The sequence below is a fragment of the Temnothorax curvispinosus genome, unplaced genomic scaffold (genome assembly GCF_003070985.1).
Source record: "Temnothorax curvispinosus isolate PA1 unplaced genomic scaffold, ASM307098v1 QBEX01007054.1, whole genome shotgun sequence".
Classification (NCBI taxonomy): Eukaryota; Metazoa; Arthropoda; class Insecta; order Hymenoptera; family Formicidae; genus Temnothorax; species Temnothorax curvispinosus.
In genome coordinates, this window is record NW_020216834.1 from 42,860 (window position 1) to 51,947 (window position 9,088).

The 9,088-nt window shown below is 38.9% G+C and overlaps 1 long non-coding RNA gene across 1 annotated transcript; it reads right to left on the reverse strand.

The window, feature by feature from the left end:
- Window positions 1-518: 518 nt before the first annotated feature.
- On the reverse strand, window positions 519-2,219 carry LOC112456653. The gene is made up of 4 exons (XR_003040997.1): window positions 2,057-2,219; window positions 1,813-1,957; window positions 1,499-1,578; window positions 519-858 (listed from the first exon to the last, which is right to left on the reverse strand). It is a non-coding gene; the product is annotated as an uncharacterized LOC112456653 (long non-coding RNA).
- Between the last annotated feature and the right edge of the window lie 6,869 nt (window positions 2,220-9,088).

Below are 9,088 nucleotides of genomic sequence, written 5' to 3' on the forward strand. Positions count from 1 at the left end.
AACAAGAAATTTAAGAAACAAGATGTAAAACATTTGTTGCAACAGCATACCTCGGATTAGTCTCATATTCAGGAACGATTATTGCAACTAAAAGAGGAAAAAATGGCCATAACCAAAGAAGATTTAAAATTTAAAAAAAAAGCTCACCAGAAACATATTGAACTTCTGATATTGTTAGATAAAAAGGTGGATGATTTAACGAATATTATTTGGTCTTACGCTCCGCAATATTTAGAATAAAAGAATAAAGTACACGTGTATTTGTATAAAAATATAAACATATTTTATCGCACAATAATGTGTTTACAAATATTATTTATGTGTTTACAAATAATATTGTAATATTATGTGTTCACAAATATTATTTGTTACAAAAATATAAACATATATTTTATCACACAGTAATGTGTTTACAAATATTATTTCTTTTACAATTTAAATTCAAGAACAATTATGACTTTGCTTCATATTTCATCGATCTTACAATTAACCTGATTAAATACAAGAAATTAGCATTGTTCAAAAAATGTTTAACAAACACCTTAATTACTTAGTAAATACAAAAGTTAATGACAAAAACGTTAAAAACTATTAGAAACGTTTTAATCGCTCAGAAAATATCACAATATAATACATTTGTATTTGAAAAGATACAATCAGATGACAACATCGAGAAAGATTAATTAGAAAAATACCACTGGATCACTCGATTTCGGGTTTGTTCTCCATTTTCTTCGTTAACACCATTATATGGTATTGGTGGTGCAATGTCCAATTCATCCAGATGTATTTCATCGTATGGAATCCCCCATCTGATTGCCATATTATGCAGAACGCAACAAGCATTGACGATGATAGCTGTAAGTATGAAAAAAAAATATTTAATTAATTAATAGAGGAAAGTCCCCTATTATGAGAAAAGATCCTATAAGATAGCGGAGTTTCTGCTAAACTAATAGACCCTCATATATGTCCCCATATGGGACACATTATGAAATCATATCACATAATATCTCATATTAGAATCCTATTTCATAATAAGGAACTGTCCTCTATACATCGCAATAAATAGTAAAATTATAAAATAGCAACTTGTAACCTACATTCAGAATAAGGGACTGAGCAAAATGGTTGACTTTATAATTTTAAAACAATATTTTATGCTTTAAATCTTTGTTTTTAGTAACGCACAATACTGTCTTGTGTCTTAAGTCTTACAAGCCTTAAGAAATTGACCGATCACAGTCAATTATTCCCTTCAAATTCGACTGTGATTGATAAATGATGCATCATGCGCATCATGCGTGAATCGGAAAGTACCCCGATCGAGACTAAAGAAAACTATGAAATAATAAAAACATTAAAAAGTAAAAATGCCAGCGAATTGTGGACGATAATGTAAAGCTCTTTCCTTTCGTAAACAACGCTAACGACCCTTTAAAATGACCCAAAACATCGCTCTATAGACACACGAGTTCGGACATGATGTTCTGTGTACCTAGCGCCTGGAGTTCCTTTCCTGAACTTCATTTAGCTTCGGCGTCAGCAAAAATGGTAAAAGAGGGTAAGCAGAATCACCTACAACGTACAATTAAAGAATATTTTTCAGTTTCAATTATTAAAACTAAAATAATCATAATAAATTTACAATGTGAGTTTTTAACCAACACAGCCTTTTTTGACAGATGTAGAAAAGAAGAATAAAAAGAGAAATAAAGAAAATAAAAAAAATACTATTTAAAAAATTCAGTAAAGCAAGCATTCGATTATTTTTGTATATCAATATTATTACTGGACAATATAATTTCTTACCTAAAAGCCATGAATTTATTTCACCCTCTCTGTGTTTCCGTTCTAAATGAGCAAATATTTTCGATGATCGTAACACTCGAGCATCATGTGTTCGGCCACCATGGGCACTATTTACAGCAAGAATTTCGCAGTTGGAATCACAAATCTAAAATCACATCACATTATTTAGTAATTTATTATGTATTATTAGTATTATATTATATTGTCTATATATTTTAGCATTACAGAATACTTATATACTTACAGCTAACACATTTAATGAATGGCATAACTTTCTATTAATAAATAAATATTCCCTCTCAGTTTCTGGTGGAAAAATGGCAATATGTGTCCCATCCAATTACCCCCGAAAAACCACATTTTTCGAAAAATCTAGAAAAAAGTTATTATATATATGTATAAGCCTGTTTATTTTAGCTGAACTTCTTGCACAGTTCATCTTCTCTCTTATTTTCTTTAAGTTAAAGAGAAAAAAAAAGATAAACTGTACAAACATTTTAGCTAAAATAAATGGGCTTATTTTAATAGAACAATATTTTTATCCTTAAGGACCATTCCAAAATAGCTTGCAAATGCCCCATTGCCAATTGCGAAGGATAGCAACTACCACTGGAAAAGTGTTATTACATCCTTCGCAACTGGCATTTGCAACCTATTCTGGAATGGTCCTAAAACCACACACACACACACACACACACACACACACACACACACACACACACACACACACACCACCCCCCACCCACACCCACACTTACCCACACACACACACACACACACACACACACACACACACAAATTATTCGTATACACCGCGTACTCCCGGGATCGCAGAAATAACTACTCTTGTAATTATAAAAGAACTCGAGTTTATTCAGGCTCAGAACGAAATACAATAGAGTTCTGGGAAACCGGTCCGAACAAAACGAGTCACCAGATCAATCTGACAGGCGGTAATTAAATCAATAATTCTATGCGTCCCCGTTGTCAAGGATAGCGCTTCGGCTTGAAATTTCTGCGGAGCGGAGCCAATTTCAGCCCACAAGTACGAATGTCTCGGCACGGGCGCAACACTGCCCCCCCCCCCCCTTCCGATTGTCGTCCCGACAATCCGGAGGGGCAATTTTCTGACTGGGCGAACTTTTCCGTACGATTCCAGGGTACCGGGACGGCCTCTTGCCCTACCCTGGGCTGCTGCCACAGGTTACCGAGCACCGTCTTCTCCTCGGTCCCAACCGTACTCTGGAAGTCCAGGACCGTGTCCTCTTCCTCATGGAGCGAGTTCCCAATCGACATCTTCCGGAAGGAGATACTCTCTCCCCCCTGCCGACTCCAGGGCGACCCCTCATCAGTTCCCTCGCAGGAGATCTCGCCTCCCAACACAGGCCTCCTCTCAGCTCCCGAAGTTGTCGGAGATGTCGCTGCTCCTCTTCTAAATCTTCAAACAAGGGAGGGGAGGAAGCTTACCGTGGACCCAACGTCTCGAAAGACTCCCCAAGTCCCTGCCTCGGCATTTGCCCTATGTCTCACGGAAAAACCACGGATCAAACAACCGTGAGAGAGGCAGTCTTCTAGCTTCGTAACTTATCCTTCACCGGTATAAGGTTCGGCAACAAGTCAGCTCCCAAGATGTCCAACTTGGCGAGAAGTTACGACCGCTTCAGCTTCCGTAAATTTCTAAGAACAAAATAACACGCGCAGTAAACAATGCAACACAATTTTAATTTCTACCGTAATTAACCTTCCCCACAAATTATCACACCCAACCTAATCCATAACAAGCCCAGTTCCCTATCAAACTCTATTGTCTCTCGGAAAAGGAAGCCAACCTATCCAAATGCACAATTCTCTTCTTATGTCTCACAGACCTTTAAATACAATAGACCACATCATTCAACTTTTTCACTATTAAGAAAGGTCCTTCCCAATTGCTCTGCAATTTAGGGGCTCTACTTTTCATCCTTCGAGGATTATAAAACCAAACTTTTTCCCCTTCTTGAAAAAGAGTGCCTGGCTTTCAATTCATACCAAGACTTTGCTCGTGAAGACTTTACATCCATACGTTCCCTAACGTTGAAATGAATCCTGTCCAATTTCTCCTTCAAATTCCCAATAAAACCTCCAACCGACTGAGATCTTTCCCTTGGAGGACTTCCTAAAAGCAGATCTAACGGCAACCTAAGATCTCGGGCAAAATACAGCTCGGCGGGAGTTACTTTAGTAGTCTCGTGTTTAGAAGATCTGTAAGCCAATAAAAACATAGGGATCCAGCGATCCCAATCTTTCTGATTTTCAGAAATATACTTCGCCAAATAATTAACAATAGTCTGATGTTGCCGCTTGACTTGTCCATCCGATTGCGGATGCAGAGCAGTTGTTCTCGTTTTCCGAATTCCAAGGAGATTCATCAATTCTGCGAAAAATTTGGACTCAAAATTTTTCCCCTGATCCGTATGGACTTCCAAAGGGATCCCGTGTCTAGAAATGACTTGATTAACAAAGACTTCTGCCACTGTACTTGCCCTAATATTTCTGAGAGGAAAAGCTTCTACCCATTTGGTGAAACAGTCAACAATGACGAGGAGATACTTATTTCCGGAAGTAGTAATAGGAAGAGGGCCAAGTATGTCCATTTGTAATCTTTCGAATGGTGTCCCAACATTATAAATTTGTAATGGGGACTTTCCCTTCTCCAAAGGATCTTTTTTAGACACGCAAACTTTGCAAGTTTTGCACCATTCCTCCACATCTTGTTTACAGGAGGCCCAATAAAACCGCTTTCGGATTTTTTCGAGTGTTTTATTGACTCCAAAGTGTCCTCCAAAAAAAGAATCATGCGCCTCCTCTAGAATCTGGTTAACACGGCTTCGAGGAACAATAAACTGAAAAATACTCGACTTAAGATTCGGTGCTTTTCACCTCTTGTAAAGAACCCCATCCTTTAAACTCAAAGCATCCCAATAAGACCAATATATCCGGGCGGAGACATCTCCAGCGGGTATTTCAAAACGAGACGGACGTATTCCCGTTTCCTTCCCGCGGTAAATAGAAGCAATGCTAACGTCCTCCAATTGCTCCTTGCGCCAATCTTGAAGAGTTTCTCCTATGAGAATAATACGAGCGACTGATTTTCTTGATTCTTCCATCTGCCTCCTTTCCACTTTGACACAATATTCGCAACCAAATGATTCACATTGTCGTCTAGAAAGCCCATCGGCATTTTTGTGAATCAAGCCTTTGCGATGAATAATTTCAAACTCATATTGCTGGAGTCTCTCCAGCCAACGCGCCAATTGCCCTTCTAAGTCTTTGAAGGACATCAACCACCTAAGAGAAACATGATCCGTACGGATCAAGAACTTCCGCCCCAAAAGGTAATGCCGGAAAAATTTAATAGAATCGACTATCGCTAAGAGTTCTCGACGAGTAACGCAATAATTCCTACTTACTAAGTACACGATTGAAATGAGCAATGACTTTTTCTTCACCCTCTTGCTTTTGTGAAAGGACTGCGCCAATTCCAATATTCGAAGCGTCAGTGTCCAAAATAAATGCTCCCTCCCCACTCGGGAAGGATAACATTGGAGAAGAAGATAACACTCGTTTCAACTCTAAAAATGCACTTTGACACTTCTCGTTCCAAGAAAATTTAACCTGATTCTCTGTTAGAGCATAGAAAAGTTTGGCCAAAGAAGAAAATCCTTTTACAAATTTCCGATAATATGAGCAAAACCCTAGGAAACTTCGAAGCTGATTCTTGTTATGTGGAATCGGCCAATTCCTCACAGCAGAGATCTTTTCCGGATCTGTAGTAACACCTCCCGAAGAGACTATATGTCCCAAATATTTTATTTCTTTTGCAAAGAGAATACACTTTTTAGGGTTTTTACTTTAAGATTAACAGAACGTAACTGTGAAAGCACTTTCTTTAAATTTTCCAGCATTTTATTAAAATTTTTACCGAAAATTATTACATTGTCCAAATAAACCAAACAAATTTTATATAATAATCCTCGCAATACTTTTTCCATTAAACGTTCAAAGGTAGCAGGGGCATTACACAGCCCAAAAGGCATTACAGTGAATTGCCATAACCCACGTCCAATAGAAAAGGCTTTTCTCTATCTTCAAGACAAATCTTTACCTGCCAATAACCACTTTTAAGATCCAGAGTGCAAAACCAAAAGTTTCCCGAAAGCTGATCGAAAATGTCAACTATTCTAGGCAAAGAAAACGAATCTTTTTTAGTTATTGCATTGACCATTCTATAATCGACGCAAAATCTCAACGTTCCATCTTTTTTCCTTACCAAAACAGCAGGAGAGACCCACGGACTTTGCGACTCTTCTATTACCCCTTGTTTCCTCATTTCCTCAATAATCTTTTCTACTTCCTCTCGCATTCGTAAAGGAATTCGACGAGGAACCTGCTTAATGGGAGAAAAATCTTCTAAATTGGTGACATGTTCGACGACTCCACAATTACCAGCAACAATCTCCTCGGAAAATACATCTTGATACTCCTCTAAGAAATCCGTAAAAATTACTTTCTAAGCCTCATTTAAATTTGAAAAATTATTAGTATAAAGTTCTTTCAAGAATGGAGCTTTTTCAGAAGAAACTTGAATTTGAGAACAATTCAAAACCTTTTCTTTATCAGCTCCGAAGAAGCGAAAGCAAATTCGAAAACATTTTCTAAATTTATTTTCCTTAAGAAATCTACACCCAATAAACAATCGTCATCCATGTCTATTACATACATAGGAATTTCCACGAAATACCTTCCCAAGAGAACTTTTGCCATGACCTTAAATTCAATGGGTACTACCTCTCCAGTGGAGTAGGGGAGAGTGGGCACCCTTGAACCACGTTTTTTCAAATCACATTAAAAATAATTTTTAATAACTTTATTATAATATAAATGAGACTATTCGATGTTTAATATAATAAACTTTGTTTGTAAATGATTTAAGAAGTAAATTTTCAGAAATATTTTGCAAAAATAATGATATTTCGAAATGCTGCGTTTTTCACAGTGGACCAAAAGCGTGGGGTCGATTGAGCCATAGTGTAGGGTACACTGTGACATGTAATGTGAAAGGTAGGGTATTCTGTGACACGTAGAAGAGATCTAATTGAAAACTGAAAACAAAGCCTCACAGCGACTCGATTACATGTGATCTGTAACTAAAGGGTGAAAAAAAGAGAAAATAAGCGTAGTTCTGTAAGCGTGGAACAGAAGACCCCATCAACCTGCGTCACATTGGACCCCACTGAACATCGATATAACCTCACTTTAGTAGAAATCAATGAATATTGCTTCATAGCGACTCGATTACATGTGATCTGTAACTAAAGGGTGAAAAAAAGAGAAAATAAAAGTGTGGAGATGATTATATCGATGGAAATTATTTCATTTTATAGGAAAAAGTGTAGTTCTGTAAGCATGGCACAGAGGACCCCATCAACCTGCGTCACATTGGACTTCACTGAACATTGATATTATTTATCGTAAATATTTCAGATACAAAACAATTAAACGTTTTTGTGCGCACTTTGGTATTGAACCTAGATCCCGACGAACGTCTTATGAATTTTTTTTTAACTGTAGAATCCTTAGAAATCCATACATATCAAAAAGTTATGACAAGTAAAAATTTACTTTGCAAGGCTCCAATTACATATCTGCCTTTAACTAAAGTATATATGCTTATTTCGGCATAATTTTTTGATGGAAGTTATATGTTTTGAAAACGAAAGTTTTCATACCCACCGTCACTGTTTTGCAGAACGTTAATACAGAAAACTTGCACTGTCACATTGGACCCCGTGGCTCAAGGGAGCCCACTCTCCCCTATCTAAGAGAATTGTCTTTAATCTGAATAATGTGCTTGCCTTCTCTAACCATTCTTCTACTAAGAATCGAAACGTCTGAACCCGTATCTATCTTGAAACAACACTCGTTACCATCCAACATCCCCTTATAACTAAAATAATTTGAACTTGACTTTATTCGATTAACAGAAAAAGTTTGAGAACAACTAACACTCGGGGTAATGTCCACTTCTGTTGTTCTCCCCCCGCCGAGAGTAACTAAACCGAGTTTCCCTTGTTCTGAGGACACTCAAACCGAAAATGTCCCTCCTTTCCACAATTCCAACACTCTTTTGTTCTATTCCAGTCCCTCCGCCCATAACCATAACCTTTCTTTCCTCTTTCTTCGACTTTTTCATCTCCGTCTCCCTTTTCATTACTCTTCACGCCCCTATTATTCCCTTTCTCAAAATCCCTCCTTTCAAAATTTCCTCCCTGTATAATTTTGACGGCCTTTGCCCTCTCTATGGCCAACTTCAGCGAGGTAATCCCTTCTAGCTGAAGAGTCCTTCTAACAAATCCGTCCGAAAGGGAAGAAACAAATTGAGCGCACGCGATCTTGTCTCGAACCGCGTAGGGACACTCAGAATAAGCTAATCGAGAGAGCCTTTCCAATTCGTGACCGAAAATAGCGAAATCTTCCCCGAATCTTTGCCTTCTGTTCGTGAACTGAGTATAATAATTTTGCGAAAATTGCCCCTCACCGAAACGTAGTTTTAATTTGGACTTTAGTTCTTCGTAACCCAAATTCTCTAAATTTTCTACCAATTCTAGGACAGAACGCGCTTTTCCCCTTAAGCACGACGCCAAAGCTACGGTTTTGATTGCATCGTCCCATTGATTCACGCGCGCGATTAAATTAAATTGCGAGAGAAACTCGCAACGGAATTGTGAAATCAATGGCTGTACCAACGATTCCAGAGTCGACTCCTGAGCGAAGCGGCGGAGAGAGCCAGCCAACCACGGCAGCCCAGGCGTCCGAAGCAGCGCGGGGCATGGCGGAGCCGTCGAACGAGCCAGGGGAACAGGCCAATCAGAGGGCGGAGAACATAGAAGGTGCGGAGGACTGCAGTTTCGAGAGTGTTGCCAGCACTCAGATCCTCTTGCCTATCGAGGACATAATTGCCGGAGCGATACGCTTCGGTCAAGGTCAGCCGATCGACGTACAGCCCGCTGGACACGGCGAGGCGCAAACACAGCCCGCTGGACACGGCGAGGCGCAGACACAGCCCGCTGGTATCGGCGAGGCATCCAAGAGGGAAACCGGCCAACAAAAGGACACCGGAGACGTCAACATCGACTTTGGCTTGTTGAGCCAAGCCGGAGCGCCGGACCAATAGACGAGTTCCGTGTGCGATATATCACAAACATTTTTATAACTTTTATATTAATATATCCGTAGG